Here is a 16141-nt window from a genome sequence, read left to right as displayed (position 1 = left end):
AATAAATAAAATCCTAATAGAATAAGAAAGAAATATCCTAATAAGACTAGGATATCTCGCCAACAGTTCTAGATTTCTGTGCATCATAGATTTTCCAAAATAAGCAAAATATAAAGATAATTTAGTTAAAACTACAAGTAATCTGAATGCATTCCACTAAAAAGCAGGAAGCAGAGTAATTGAAGAGTGAGCTTAGTGAAAAGAAAAACCTTGGGTTGAAGAAACTAATCCCACCAGCCAAAGTTTGGGGCTTTAGGCTCGACTGGAACCAAGCTTAAGTTTTTCTTCAATTTTCCTATCTTGCTTTTCTTTGATTTCTTGGGAGACTTCATGAGAGCTCAAATGAGGAATTGGCCACCTCTTTTTTGGCCTTGATCTTGAAGACTTTGATGGGAAGTGATTTGGTGAAGCTAGCCAGGCAAAGAGGAAAATATAAAGCTTGTATAGCCATTTTTGGCCTTTAAAAAAAAAATTTATAGCCGAACGGCTATGCTATTAAAATAATATTTAAAGGGTATAGCCGCACGGCTGTACGGTTTAAATGTAATATATTTAGAAGGTATAGCCGATCGGCTATACTAGCATCCCTTTTTTTTCCCGTACCAATTTTTGTTTATCCGTCTCCTTTTTGAATGAGTGTACAACAGCATTTGTAAAGCTTGTGGTGTAGCCATTTTTGGGCCTTTTCCGGCTATACTATTTAAATAATATTTAAATGGTATAGCCGCGCGGCTGTACGTTTTAAATATAATATATTTCAAAGGTATAGCCGCCCGGCGAGACTGGCATCTCCCTCACCCCTCTTCCTCTTCTGATTTTCGTTTAGCAGGGCTACAAGATCAGCTGGCTGCCTATATTCCATCTGTCATCTCTTTGAAGGAGTGTACAACAGCACCTGAGAAGCATGTGCTTGCAGACGCCACGTCTCATAAACTAGACACGCACCCATGAGTTAATGCAATTATGTTCTTTGCTTCAATGCCATCGTGTATGGTCTTCTAGCCAGAAAGTCTTTTAAAGGAACACAAGAATAATTATTCCTCTTCAGAATCATTGGTTGAGAAGGAATTGGGCGTGGACAAATTAGAGATCTCTAAGAGATTTACAGAGCCCCATCAAGAAGGCAACAAGAGAAGGATTCTAGAAAGACTTGATTCTGATGTACAAAAGTTGAGAAACCTTCAAATAACCATGGAAGACCTGAAGAGGAAGGTGGAGATTACTGAAAAGAGCAAAAAAGGGGGAAGGTATTGAATTTGAAAACGTGAAGTGGCAGCTGGAAGAAGCTGACGAGGCCATCACTAAGTTGTAATATATCTCCACTGTCAATTCTTATATTGTGAAGTAAACAACATACCAAGATGATGCTCGGAAGTTTCTGCTTATCGGGTCTCCACATTACCTTGTTAAGGATTCTCCAAATGCCCTTTAACTGCGAGAATGCCGTTACTGCAAGTGACCTTGCAGTCCCATGCACGGCATCGGAAATGGAAGCTGGGAGGCCATTGCTTTCATAAGGAGTTATGAGCCAGGAAGCAGCCAACCCCACCAACTAAGCATTCTCTAATCTCTACTCCTCCAGATAAAGTTCTAATATTTTCATTCAAACGCTGTCCACCTTCACAGAGCTTGAAAAACCCTGAACACTTTAAAAGTCTAGACACCGTCATGCCCCTAGGCCAACCAGTTACAATGTCAAGAAACCTGAGGTCAACAATTCCCTGCAGCAAGAGCATGCCGTAGTTGTCCTCCATGTCACACCAATCGTCTGATGTTTGAACGGTAGGAAGGGTCGTAATGATGTGTGTACCGTCTATGGCTCCACAACAATTGGGCAATCCAAAGGCTTCTTCAAGTTTGGACTTTATTTCTTCCATTCTGTTGGAATCAGGCCACTTGAGATGGTGCTTGGCACACGTTCTTCCAATGCTTCAATGAATCTCCAAGTCACCTGAGAAACTGTGGACTGGCCTACCCCGAAGGCAGCTCCCACTGATACTTGAGACTCACGGCTATACCCTATTTATATTTAATTTTTAACGAGTATAGCCACTATTTTTAATTATTTTGAGACTCAGGTTAAAGAACCCCAAACAACCTGATTCCTAGTATTAATATTTGAGGCAAATATTCAGAAAGTAATATGATTTGTGTTTATTGATTGTTAGGCGGGCGGATTGTGATGGACATCTACTCTCATCTTTCTTGTAGAATCGGAGCAACTATTGATTATAAATGGAGAAAAGCATGTGACCAAAACCATCATTTGCGATATATCTGTGATTGATATTGGAAAATCAACATATCTCTTTGTTTTCCCATCACAATATTCTGTTCCCTGCAAGATAATCAACACTTACGTAAATTTGTCCTGAAGAACAGCTGCTGCAATAAACTCCTGCTAGAAACCTTTGTAAATATAGGAACCAAATGAAAAAGATACCGCACAAATTTTGCCTTACCTCAATAATGAACAGATGATGACCTGGAAGGTTTACACCCCGTGCCAATGTACTGGTACAAACCAATACCTATAATTTAATACATATGCCTAATCAGTATATAGAGTAAGAAAATTATATTTTATATTCTATTTTCCTAATATGTTTTTCAGGAAAGACTATGCTTACTGAGGTAAAACAGAAATGCCTGAATCTTGTTGTTTGCAAAAAGCTCCTCAACCAGAGATCTATATTTGTCATTCAGACCGGCATGGTGTAATCCAATGCCAAACTGCAAGGTGTGCCTCAAGTTAAAGAACCATATTCTGGGCTTCTTCTGGCATACTAAGAAACTGCATTGGATCATCCGACATTGCCAACTTCAATAACAGAAAGGCACAAAAAAAAATCGAATCAACGCAGCAGCCAAAACCGAAGAAAAAAAATCCAAGCATGAGTTGAGAGAAAGGCTCAAGACCGAGTATTCGAATTTTGAAGATTGGATTGCGAGTGCAAGCTTCGTGTTCATTTCTCTGTCTCTTCTTTTCACTCGCGCACCACATTCCTGTGCGAGTGCAAGCTTCTTCTCTCTTCATTTGGAAAAAAAAGGACGCCTAGACCTGTTCAGGCCGCCTAGAACCGCCCAGGCCGCCTAGACCCGCCTAGGCGCTGCCTAGATCAGCCCAGGCCGCCTAACTCCCTTATAGCATCAGAGTTGTTATCTTTGTGGAGATTTCAATAGCTGAATGACATTTGATAGTTTTCATAGAGAGTCCAGTCCAATCCAATCAACACAATCAGCCGAAACGAAAAGAAAAAAAATCGAAGCTTGAGTTGAGAGAGAGAGAGAGAGGCTCAAGACCGAGTCTTTAAAGCTTGTAAGTGAAATGGCCGTGTGACTGTGAGTGCAAGCTTCGAGTCTTTAAAGCTTGTAAGCGAAATGGCCGTGTGACTCTGAGTGCAAGCTTCGTGTTCGTGTCGAATGAATTTAAAGGGTATAGCCGAACGGCTATACCTTTAAAATATTCGGCTATATTCAAAGAGTGTAGCCGCATGACTATACCTTTAAAATAATATATTTAAATAGTATAGCAGCCCAGCTATACTCTTTAAATATACAATTTTGTCAATGTTATTTTAGGGTTTAGGGCTCAAAATACCACTTTTGCTAATTAGGATAGAGTTATTTCTTCAATTATTTTATTTATACCAGTGATATTGGGGAATGAGAATTTAAATTCTTTCCAATGCCTTCCATTCTAATGATTTCCAGCTATTAGCTTATTAGGCAAGAATAAAAAATGAATTTTATTTATAAAAAATAATACAGTTTAAACCCATAAATACAACAATAAAAAATAGGGATCCACCAACATTTTGGGGATAAAAGAATCTTGAATTTCATAGTATAAAATTGCTTGTGTAAGAATTTACTTTCTAAAATGTATCCATCATAATTATGAACTAAACCCAATGACAACATTTTTCTCACTTTTGCTATGAGATATATCAGTTGGCATTATATTCTCTGCATATGAAAAATTGGATACAAAACAGTCTAATGAGACAATGAAGAAAAGAGTTTTGAAATAAATTGAAGGTATAAGAGGTCATATGGCATTGATATATATATATATATATATATATACGAACTATTCTAAATGAGATTTCAAACAAGGTGTTAGATGAGAAGTAGCAAATCATTCTTACATAAACCTCTCTTGTATCTCGCAAGCGTAGGAGATCCAACCTTTCATGAGGACGACGGTTTGATAAAGATGTAAGCTGCATCCAATCATACATTAATACCGGCAATCACAGCCCACAATATACTCAATTTTAATAAAGAGAAATATAAAGTTATCTAGAAGCATAAATGCTCAGGATCTTGTAGTGAAGGCATTAGCGCTTCCACGCCGAGAAGTCTCTCAAGTCGTCTTCGATTTATAAAGAGATACTATCATACATCAAAAGGGCACATAGGTATACTGAACACAAGAATAGGGGAAGAAACCATTCTTATGTACACTGGCATTACATATAGACTGAAAATTTTAATGGCTTGAATAAAGACAAATTGTCACAAGTAAATAAGATATGTTGATCTAGAGATAAAGATCCTCCCCAAATGTTCCAAGCAGAAGCTTCCTAAAGATGAAATCTGAATATGACAGACATTTCAGTGGAACAAAAGGTTTAGCCTAGTAAAACTAATCTTTCATTTCCAACCATTACAATTGACCACCAAATTGAAGCATGCAATCTCAGTCAGGCAGTAATATTCACCCAAAATAATGGAAAATCTGATTCAGGATATTCTTAATGGTCATCCAAATACCTATTATAGAGGACTAAGAGATTTAACTGATGGAGATAACCCATTAAAAATAACAAAAAAGAAGGTAAATTCCGAGTTCATTCAATTGATGTAATTCCTAAGCATTTTACTTTCACGTGCTACTCTTTTACCCAGCCCTATCCATTACTGAGCATACTCTGCTGCATTATTTGTCAATTCCTGTAATTGGAGAGATATAGAAGTTAAACCACATAGGCGCAACCAATATGAGGAGGAAAAACATGGAAGAACTTTGTCCTGCATCTTCCTACAGTGATGCATGTTACACTTCAGGCTATTAATACATTAGCTACATGGCCTTTTAGCAATGACATTAATAGACTTAATTTAGTGACAACTATAATACATTTGAAGATTTACAACCAAATTCCATCAGGTCACGTGTCACATGTCAAATAAGATGCCTTATCCGCAACACTTTAAGCTCTACTTATTGTATCTCAAGTTTTGCCAATTGAAGTTGAAAACTATGCAACTTTGCATCTAGAAAAATGTGTGACCAATTGATTAATAATTTTTTTTATAAAAAAAACTCAAAAGCATTGTTAAGCACCAGATCAAGTTTAACTCAAGCTTCTTACTATTCTTTACAACAAAAAATTTAAAAATAAAATATAAAAGAAAAGAGCACTATGAAGACCCGTATTTTAAATAGATAAAAGAATATATTTATCTTTTGGATAAACTTGGATGATATTATCTTTTAGATAAATTTGGATAATCTTATCTTGTTAGGATATTTATCTTTTGGATAAACTTAGATGTTCTTATCCTTTTAATATTGAAGTTTATTCTATCCCTATAACCACTATAAATAGGAGCATAACGTTATAATTTCAAAAACAAGAGAGAGAGAGAGAGAGAGAGAGAGATGATGATGATGATGAAATTCTTGGAAGAGATATAGGACTTAGCTTGTATTTTCTTAACTTGGAGAAATGCTTTGGAATCGAGGTAGGGATTTCTTGGGGGTCTTTACAGAAGATTGATTTAATTAAATTTGTGTGCTATTATGATGGATGTTCTTGATATAGGATATTTACGTATTGTGAACTATTTGAATAATGTTGGCATAATTATATCATGTCATGGTAATTGGTTGGAGTTGTTGGATTAAGAAAATAATGATGGAAAAGAGGATAATGGAAATAGTCTTTTGTGTAGTTGAGTCTAACTCTTGACAGGTACCAGATCTCAGGGATCCCACAGTGCACATGGTTTTTCTTGGGTGATTCAGGACTGGCGACAGGGAGTTAGACAAGATGACTAACAAAATGGGAAGTATGGGATGATTGAAATAGGTGTTAGTTCATATAAATGGGCATTCGGGACTAAGTGGTATAAGTATGGTATGGGACATGCAGGTCTGCTTGTCCAGTTATATGAATTAACGGGAGTAGATGAAGAGCATTCATTCATGCATTATTTTTATTAATGTGATATTTTGTCTGTATGATTGCATGTCACTTAATTTAGTTATATCAATCTACCGTGGTAAGGTCTCATGTCCCTACTAAGTTGTGGTTGCTCACCTCTCATCCTGTTTAATTTTTCAGATGAATTAGTGGGCAAGAAAAGAATTAAACCAGTTGAGGCTGAATTAGATGAGAGTAGTAGAGCTTTGTTTATTTATTATAAAGTTGTAAGATTTTGGGAGCTATTTTTATAAGAGAAGTTTATTTTAAACCCATGTGAATTTTCTTTTTATTTTGTTTTACATTTTATTTTCTCACGCACCGGGCGTGAGGTTTCCGCCGACCCCCGGGTCCGGGGCGTGACAAGCACACTCCAATAGAGAGATTACAACAAACCAAATTGTCATGAACTTACGTCTGCTCTCTCTCTCTAAACCTTTCTGGTGGATATATGTCCTGTACCCATACGGTACCTGAAGAGCACATCAAAAAACAAAAATATTGAACATGAGCAGTAATTAAAGATCAAATGAATGGCTAGACATCTCATAAGACAACTCACCCATCTTGGTCCCAAGATTGAATTATACGAAACCGTCGGCCACTTTCAATCTGCATGAAATAGTATTATTATAAGTATGTGAATGGATCATTAAAAAAAACATCATAACTTCAAACAAAATGCATTAAAACAAAAATCTATGAATATTCAATAAGAACAACAGAACACATGGATCACATGGACTGTAGAAAAGTACCAAGTAGGCATACAAAACTTGCCAGATAAGTTTGTCAACATAGTTATTTTGCAGCAAATGCACTTCTACGTTTAAATATTTTATGAATGTCATATGTGAAAAATACCAACTGCTAACCAACTTACCATAAGTCTATACCGAGGTTAAAAAATGAGTAGCAGAAACTTCTGAAATGGGAGGACAACATCCATTACAAAGAGTGGCATCAAATCAACACCAAAGTTTGTCATTGTATCATTCTCCAACATCCTTTCGGCAAATTCCTCTAGGAAGTTCTTCTGTATAATGTTGTTAAGTGTCACACTGGCAAAAACAAAAAGAAGATATTGAAGGTAGACCAAAGCAAACAATGTTGGTAAACTCTGAAAGCTATAACACTAATTAAGCATAAAAAATTAGCAAGCACATATCATGCTGACAAACCTAAAATATATGCCTAGCATTGAATGCAAGATGGAAATAAAAGTTTGAATGGCCCACCCAAAATGATTTCCTAAATTCATATTTATAGATTAGTAATTTCATATTACTTGGATTAATTTTTTAATTTCCAAAATCTAGAACCACAATTGTTATACTCTGTAAAAGTGAGAATGCCAGACTCAATCTATAATAGGTGGAACTCCTGGGGGATGTGCAACCATGCCCATTACAAACAGCATAGGTATAGAAAACCATAAAGCAATAATTCTGATGTCAAATAATGCAAGCATCTCATTCAATTATTATAAGCACATGTTCTAGGACTAATGAAAAGAACTGTTGGGCACAAAGGACATTTGTTACCTAGGAAAATTAACACAAGTCAAGGACTAAAAAGGGATTAGAAATATAGACTAACTCAATTAAATAGAATCGGTAAAGCAAAATACTCACCTCGATCCATTGACTGAAATAGGCATGAAATGCCCACAAGGAGTTGTGACAGGTTCATATTAAGCATAGTGTGCAATCAAAGTCATCACTGCGTTCTGCTTTTCTATGGCTTCTCCTCCCTGTGAAATTAGCTTGTATTCTCTCTAATTTCTGAAAACATTCCTGAAGAGGATTGCTACAGAATACCACACAAAAGATGAAATAATATAACATTTTAGAATTTCACAGTGCTAGGCCACTTGCTACAGAATACCACACTAATTATTGTTGAAGGTGTCTTCCCCTACAGTGCTATGCCACTTGTACAGTCAAAATATTTAAATAAATAAAAAAGGAGTTGCAGAGCAGAAGATGTAAGGATTTTCTATGTGACTTTGTTAGACAGTAACATTAGGCTTCTAGTACTAGAAAGAAATCAATAAAGCAGAAAGGCATTGGTGAGCAACGCCAATGCGCCTCCCTCCACTAACCGACCTCTCCCTGCATGCGTGTTGACGACTAATTTATCCTTTCCTTTTCTTTACCCCAACCAAGACCACCAGGAATTACAAATCTCTCATTCCCTCTTCATTTGCCTCCCAATTCTCACTCTCTCAACATCAGAAACACAGTTTTCTATCTCTTCCTTTCACTCCACACGAAACATACCCCTCATTTCTTATGCCTTTCCTTATTTTATGTCACCTTTCCTCCTTCTCACACACTATATACATGTCACCTTTGCTCCTTCGCACCAGCAAGCTTCGTCTGTCTTCATTTGGGAAAAAAGGACACGACCCGCCCAGCCGCCTAGGCGCCGCCTAGATCCGCCAGCCGCCTAGGGTCCCTGGTGTCGGTGACCTCCTGCCTAGCGCCTAGGCCGATATCTCGAACACTGCTCAAAACCTGGAACGGTCTTGCTCTGCGCCCTAGACATTCGTAGTGATGAGTTTGAGTCCGACTCACCCAAAAAACCAAAAAAAAAAACAAACCGAGTATAGCCGAGCGGCTATACTATTTTTTGAACCGAGCAAAACCTCCCGGTAACGTTGTTCTCGCCATCATGCCAAGTAACAAGGAAAAAGAAACCAGAAGTTTATATTTTGAAATGAGAAGAATGTTTGAGATAATAAGGAAGACTTGGGGTACATCAATATCAGGTATAGTTTTCTTTGACAATTGAGATTAGGAAGACTTGAGATCAGGTAAAGTCCTTTTCTATCTGTCTCTGGCAGCTGGTATAGTTTGGATAGAATTAATTTACACCAATATCAGGTGATTTTCTTTGACAATAGTTTATTCATATCGAATATGTATAGTGCATTAGCAGGTGCTCATGTTTAAGAGTATTTTTTAGCAATATCCTGGAGGTGGGAGAACAGCTTTACTGGTCTAGACAACAAACATGAACATGTGATCAGAACCATTTATCACTTTGACTTCATCTGGTGGATTTAACTATGCTACGAATTAGATTTCTTCGCCTATCCTTGTTGAGGAAAAAAATTGGAAATTCTATACATAGAATCTAAATTACCTTAAATACAAAGTGCATTCACTTCTTAAAAATCTCCATATATGGCTTCAAAGAGTCATGAGGATCTCAAAGCACTCTTTCCAGCATTGTCTGACTGTGGCCAGTTGCCTGACTCAAAGAAACTCAAAGAGTTGTCGAGACTTAGCCTCATTGGTTGGCAAGATCTCATTTTATCACTTCAACTCAAAGGAATAAATGATGCTCTGCAAAAATCTGTGCTGATAAGTTCATTCTTTTAGAAGTTTATTTCTCTTCCTCAAAACAGAGTTCCTGAAATCTTGTTAAGCTGCAAGCAAAGAGCAACCAGTTTAGTTTGGATAAGTCGTGATCACGAGGAACGAATGAAACTAAAAGTGAAAGAAAGAAGTTGACTGTAGTAAATTCAAAATAAAATCAAACCCTATAGTAAGAGCAATCACTAGTTTACTGGGAAGCATAATGAAACTCATTTCAAAGACACGTACCGGTTCAGAAGAACATTAGGATTGTAGGGAAACAGATTCTTTTGGTGTAGACCTTCAATAGAAATTTTAAGTGAAAGTAAGCACTCTTTGGCTTCTTTGAAATACTGTCCTCCATTTTGGGTGTGCTTGCAGCCATTTTCATTTTCTTCATCAGGTTCGTCATCAAGAAATGTAAGATGATTTTTTGTTGGTGAAAGAGAATCCTCTCCCCAGGAACTCGAGCCACCCAATGAAACTTTTCTTTTCTTGCAAAATGATTGATTTGTAGCTTGCCCACCCACTAGAAATTCCACAAATAAGCTCCATGAATCACACACTTTACGCAAGCACCTAAAAGCATTAAGGACGGTAAGAAGCAAATGAAAGATACAAAGAGTTGCAATTAAAAACAACCAAATTGATTCTTGTTTTGCTAATTAGTTAAGAAGTCGTGTAAAAGCAGAGGGTTAATGTTTTATAGTTTAGTCACCGAGGTCGACACCAGAAAAATGCAGCCCACCACGGTTTGGATTTCATAAGTTGAGAAAAGGTGTAGAAAGAGAAAAGACCTTAAAAGATATTATGCACAACTGATTCCGGTATCTTTTGAAATAAGGTAATCACGAAGCACCTGATGGTCAGAGCTCAACTGCAAAATAGGAAGAAAAAAGAAAGTGCATAATGTCAGTGATTCTTTTTTATTCTGCAATACCATATACTTCAAATTAACAACTAGGAGCATAGTGGAAATGCAGATACGTAAATGTATCTTGCCTCTAATAGGAAAAGATGGAACAAGAGTACAGGATTGAAAAGATCTGAGACATGGAAAAGTAAATTGCCATTCCAATCCTCCAATGCAACCTTTTCCTTTCCATCCCTATATAAACGCAAAAATCTTGTTATAAGGAATCCATGACGATAACTTTTAAAATAATGAAAAACTAGGACAAGGTGCAGATGCAAGAGCACTTTGAATAATACATCATCCTACAGTTAACAAGCCAAGAAATGAGGACATGAGTCTAAAAAATGCAAGAAAAATACGACAAATGAAGAATACATAACTGCAATTTTAGTACATGAAATTGTTGAATAAGATGATACATTCAGATAGACAAAACAAAATATGGATACAATTTTTCTTTTTTGGGTCTGGGTGAATAGATTGCCTATTTTGCTTATATCACGCTGCATATAAACAGAGACAAAAAAAACTCCTAGTTTAAAAGACAAAGAAGACATACCTCTTTGATATACTGATGAAGGATTTGGCAAAGTCAACACATTCTACAAAATTCATATTAATGGAAGATGAAGCCAGTTATAAAGCTCAAGAGACCTTTCTTTCTTAGACAGTAACATTAGGCTTCTAGTACTAGAAAGAAATCAATAAAGCAGAAAGGCATTGGTGAGCAATGCCAATGCGCCTCCCTCCACTAACCGACCTCTCCCTGCATGCGTGTTGACTAATTTATCCTTTCCTTTTCTTTACCCCAACCAAGACCACCAGGAATTATAAATCTCTCATTCCCTCTTCATTTGCATCCCAATTCTCACTCTCTCAACAACAGAAACACAGTTTTCTATCTCTTCCTTTCACTCCACACGAAACAAACCCCTCATTTCTTATGCCTTTCCTTATTTTATGTCACCTTTCCTCCTTCGCACTAGCAAGCTTCGTCTGTCTTCATTTGGAGAAAAAGGACACGACCGCCTAGCTCCTGCAGACCAGCCCAGCCACCTGGCGCCGCCTAGATCCGCCTGTGCACCGCCTAGATCCTCCCAGCCGCCTAGATCCGCCCAGCCGCCTAGGCGCTGCCTAGAACAGCCCAGCAGCCTAGCCCCTCCTAACTCCTGGTTTGGTGTCCTCCCGCCTAGCGCCTAGGCCTATATTTGAACACCTTGCTCAAAACGAACGGGCTTGCTCTGCGCCTAGACGTTCGTAGTGATGAGTTCGAGTCCGCTTCACCGAATATTAAAAACTCGGGTATAGCCGAGCGGCTATACTATTTTATTTTTAAAGCCCGAGTAAAGCCGCCGGCTATACTATTTTAAAAAATTAGGTAAAGCGGTTATAGCCGCTCAGACGCTTTTAAAATAAAATTAGGAAAAACCTAGTATAGCCGCGTGGAAATACCATACTACACCAACTTCGGTTGTTAAGCTGTTGTTGCGGGCAAGACAATTCTTGGACACCTTTACATCACTTGATTCCTCTTGTTCTTCTTCTTATTGATGGTAATTTTATCACCTATCTCACGTCATCAGAGAACACTCTGTTATTTTCTTATTTTTATGGAGAAAAGATGGGAAAGGGAGTGTAAGAATATGACATCAATTGTTGTTTTTTGAATTAGGTAGCAGTCCAATTGATGTTGTGGATCCAAGCGGAGTTGAAATCCTGATCCAGAGGAAAACAGATCAGTGTGTGGGGTTTTGTGGGGTGTGTGGGGTTTTGTGGAATCTACAATATGTTGCTTGGTTTTGCAGGTGTGTATCGTTTTTACCATTATCCTGATAGTTCTCTCGGTTGCGGATTGCTCAGGTTTGCACCTTGTATATATCAGTTGCTAGTTATGCATGCTCTAGAGAAACAGCTTGGTACGTAGTTCAAATAAATTTCATTTTTTGTGCAATCTTGGTGCTGTTGAGTTTTAACAAGCCTGCTTGTTGATGGCAGATATTGCCTCCTTATCAACACAAGGGTTATGGACGATACCTTCTTGAGGTTCTCAATGATGTTGCAATATCTGAAAACGTCTATGACCTCACAGTTGAAGAACCATTGGATTACTTTCAACATATACGCACTTGTGTTGATGTACTGCGCCGTCATAAGTTCGATCCAATCAAGCATGCAGTCAGCTCAGCAGTTTCGCAACTAAAGCAAGGAAAATTGTCGAAGAAGACACACACTTCTCGACTCATGCCGGACACTAGAGTCATTGAGGATGTCCGTAAAGTTTGAAAATCAACAAGAAACAGTTTCTTCAGTGTTGGGAGGTTTTCCTTTATCTCGGCCTTGATCATGTGGACAGCTATATGGATGATTTTGTGGGAATTATTTCTAATCGCATGAAGGAAGATCTAATCGGAAAAGATTCTGGGACTGGTGGGAAGCAAGTGATTGAAATTCCAAGCAATTATGAACCCGAGATGTCATTTGTGATGTTCAAGTCACAAGCAGGTGAAGCTGCTAGTACTGTTCAGATAGATGAGAATCAACCAAATCAGGAGGAGCAACCCCAGGCCGCCTAGGCCCTCCCTAACTCCATGGTGTCGGTGTCCTCTCCGCCCGGCGCTTAGGCCGGTTTTTGAACACTGCTCAAAACCTGGAACGGGCTTGCTCTGTGCCCTAGACGTTCGTAGTGATGAGTTGGAGTCCGATTCACTAGAATATTTTTAAAAAACCGATTATAGCCGAACGGCTATACTTTAAAACGTATACTATACGATTTAAATAAAAAATAAGGAAAAACGAGTATAGCCGCTATTTTTAAAATAAAATTTAACACGGAAGTACTATTTTTAAAATAAAATTTGGAAAAAAACCGAGTATAGCCCGGCTATACTATTTTGAAAAAAATATGAACCACCATTCTAACCTTCTAAGAGAATGGATTCATCTTCATAGGAACCTTTGGATCTAGCATATGAACCACCTTTGGCTACGATTTTTTCTCTTATTGTTCCTTCTTTTTGTGTAAAATTTGGATTTTATAACTATGGTGCACAAATTATATTAATTTGAGAAAATTTTGATAAATCACATCAACATGTCGTGTGGATATGTACACAAGCAATAAAATAACTTCTCAAGTGAGTTAGCGAATTACTAGAGTATTTTCATGATCACAAATTTATTGATTCAATTTAGCACTCCGGACATAAATTTGTTTTGGTAAGGCTCCATAAACGTAATATTTTAAACGTATAGCCGCACGGCTATACCCTTGAAATATCATAATCTAAATTTAACATAAGAGTGATCTAACGTATTCTTCCTCTTTACTACAAACTTCATCAGCCTTCCCTAAGCGAGAAAGCTCATAACCCGGGTACTAATAAGCGAAAACCAATTTGATTCCCTGCGCTCATCTTTGCCTGTGATTTTATCTGATTTACCTCCATCTATTTTCATATAGCTTTGGAATTCTTCATACTTACACCCATTATCAACAAAGCGAGCAGATCTTTCTTACTGAAGTACTTGGCCACTTGAGATATTCCCAACTGGATTGCTTGCTAATGGAAAACCATCTGTAGAATAAGAGAAGAAAATTAAGAAAACAAAACAAAATCCTTTTCCATTAAGTAGCTCAAGAAAAAATTACTTCAGCAGTAATGATGTTTTGCAATCAAACAAGACCACAGGGCTTTCACTCTGTAATATGTAGTTACAGGCTGATGCCCAATACCTCCATGTATACTGATAAAGTCATCATCCGAGTCAAACTCCAGAATACTCACTGATTCAAACCAAGCTTCCTCTTTGAAAATTACTGCAAACGAATAACTTTCAAAATATGAGATTCAAGAGCTATGAATATTCTTGTCAGCACTATTGGTTGAAATAGAAAGATAGTTGAAATCTGATGAAAGAAAGCACATACCATTTGAATCATATTGACTGTGGTGCCATTGCAGCTGGTTGACATGGAATGTTGAATTAGAAACCTTAGATCTTCTGTGAGTAGTTGTTGCATCATTCTCAAAGTCCACACGAACAAACTCACTGACAGCATAGTCACTCATGCGAGATCCTGCATCACTATTTATTTTCTTGAAACTGGTATTTCTTTTCTTGGTACCATCTGAAGCAGAGCAAGTTGCCTTTCTATGGCGTTTGATGACCCACTAACAGTGTTTTTTTCTTGATTTAATTGTTTTGGATGGGGTTGACATGCAACCAGCCATTGTAGCTTTTAAATCATGCAAGTCCCAACTATAACGATGCCTTCATCAAGTCCTCTCCAACCTGTGTGCCTATAAATGAAACAAAATACATCAGAGAAGATTAAAGGATTTCTGGAAAGCAGTTTCTATGATCACAATTAATCATGAGAACGCAATCAATTCTTTCATCATGAGACTGTTTCAGTAATTTATGGCTCAAACGCTAGGCCAGTTAACTAACTTAGCACTTGAAAATTATTAGAATCAAACGGATGACACACAGAGGTCTCTATGTTTAATGAGTATGGTGGCACTACCAGAAAGCACCTTGGTTAGAAGCGACTGGTAACTTGAAGCACTACACTAGTTATTCAATCAATTTGTAGATGAAAATTTGTGCAATCATCATAAAAATCAAATGTCTGATTCAAACCTTCACAAACAAAGTGGGATGTCTCTTTCCCAGTCCCATAGATAAGCCACTTATCTATCTTAAGCCCCAAATCTTTAGTTCTGGCTCACTAGAACATAAATATGACCAGAAAACAAAAAGATAGTACAACCACCCCAAGAACAACTCAACAAAACCTTAGTCCCTATTATCTATCTTAAGCCCCAAATCTTTTGTTCTTGCTCAGGTTTAATTAATTAGTACCTTTCCCTTAAGTAGTTGGTATTTGCAAAGTAAATGGGAGCATCAATCTCAAGTATGAGAATTCCAGGAACATTGCATGCATTGGGATACTGCTCAACATTTCTGTAAACCATGGAATTCGGATGGTTACCTCTAACGAAAGTCCTTGGCCTTGCCACAAACAAAAGTACCCTGATCACAGATATTGCAACCTATACAGAAGAAAAAAGAAATATTAGTTCTAATGCGTAGTTTTAAGTTGTTAGATCTAGTGTTACCGTCACACCCAATAATGATACTTACCGCTAAGACTAGTCCAATTTCAACGCTGCCAAAAACGACGCTGATATAGGCATTCATGCAGACAACAAAGTCAAACTTGTCAACCTTCCAGAGGTGAATTGCGACTTCATAGTCTATGACAACAAGCAACGCCCGACTATGTGTTTCTATGTCTGTATATTCCCCAAGTTTGATTCAGTCAGGATTTCCAACTACTCATCCAACTTAGGCCAAACCAGATTCTTAACAATTACATACTACTTTTACATGCTAAAATCTCTATTGCTTCCTCTAGTAATAACTTTTCGACCACATCCTTCTCTTTCCAGGATGCAAAACACATAATCAAAAGCAAATTTTTGTATAGCAGCCATCAGAAATTGAAGCAAGTTCATGATTTAGCTAAAGTCAGGGAAAAAAAAAAGAAAAGAAAGGACCCGCTTAGGCCGATTTTTCCAACAGCCTAACTGAACAAAAGCACAGTTTATAGGTTTTGAGCTCTAATTATGAACATCATT

At 37.5% G+C, this 16141-nt stretch overlaps 2 pseudogenes; one reads left to right on the top strand and one right to left on the bottom strand.

The window, feature by feature from the left end:
• Positions 1–1219: 1219 nt before the first annotated feature.
• On the bottom strand, positions 1220–2815 carry LOC148917541 (protein ANTAGONIST OF LIKE HETEROCHROMATIN PROTEIN 1 pseudogene; annotated as a pseudogene).
• Positions 2816–10571: 7756 nt separating this feature from the next.
• On the top strand, positions 10572–13069 carry LOC148917540 (histone acetyltransferase type B catalytic subunit-like; annotated as a pseudogene).
• The last annotated feature ends 3072 nt before the right edge of the window (positions 13070–16141 follow it).

The sequence above is a fragment of the Prunus mume genome, linkage group LG5 (assembly GCF_029339155.1).
Source record: "Prunus mume cultivar Tortuosa linkage group LG5, ASM2933915v1, whole genome shotgun sequence".
NCBI classification, from domain to species: Eukaryota; Viridiplantae; Streptophyta; class Magnoliopsida; order Rosales; family Rosaceae; genus Prunus; species Prunus mume.
Note: the sequence above shows the minus strand (reverse complement) of the source record. Positions and strands in the feature narration are given on the sequence as shown.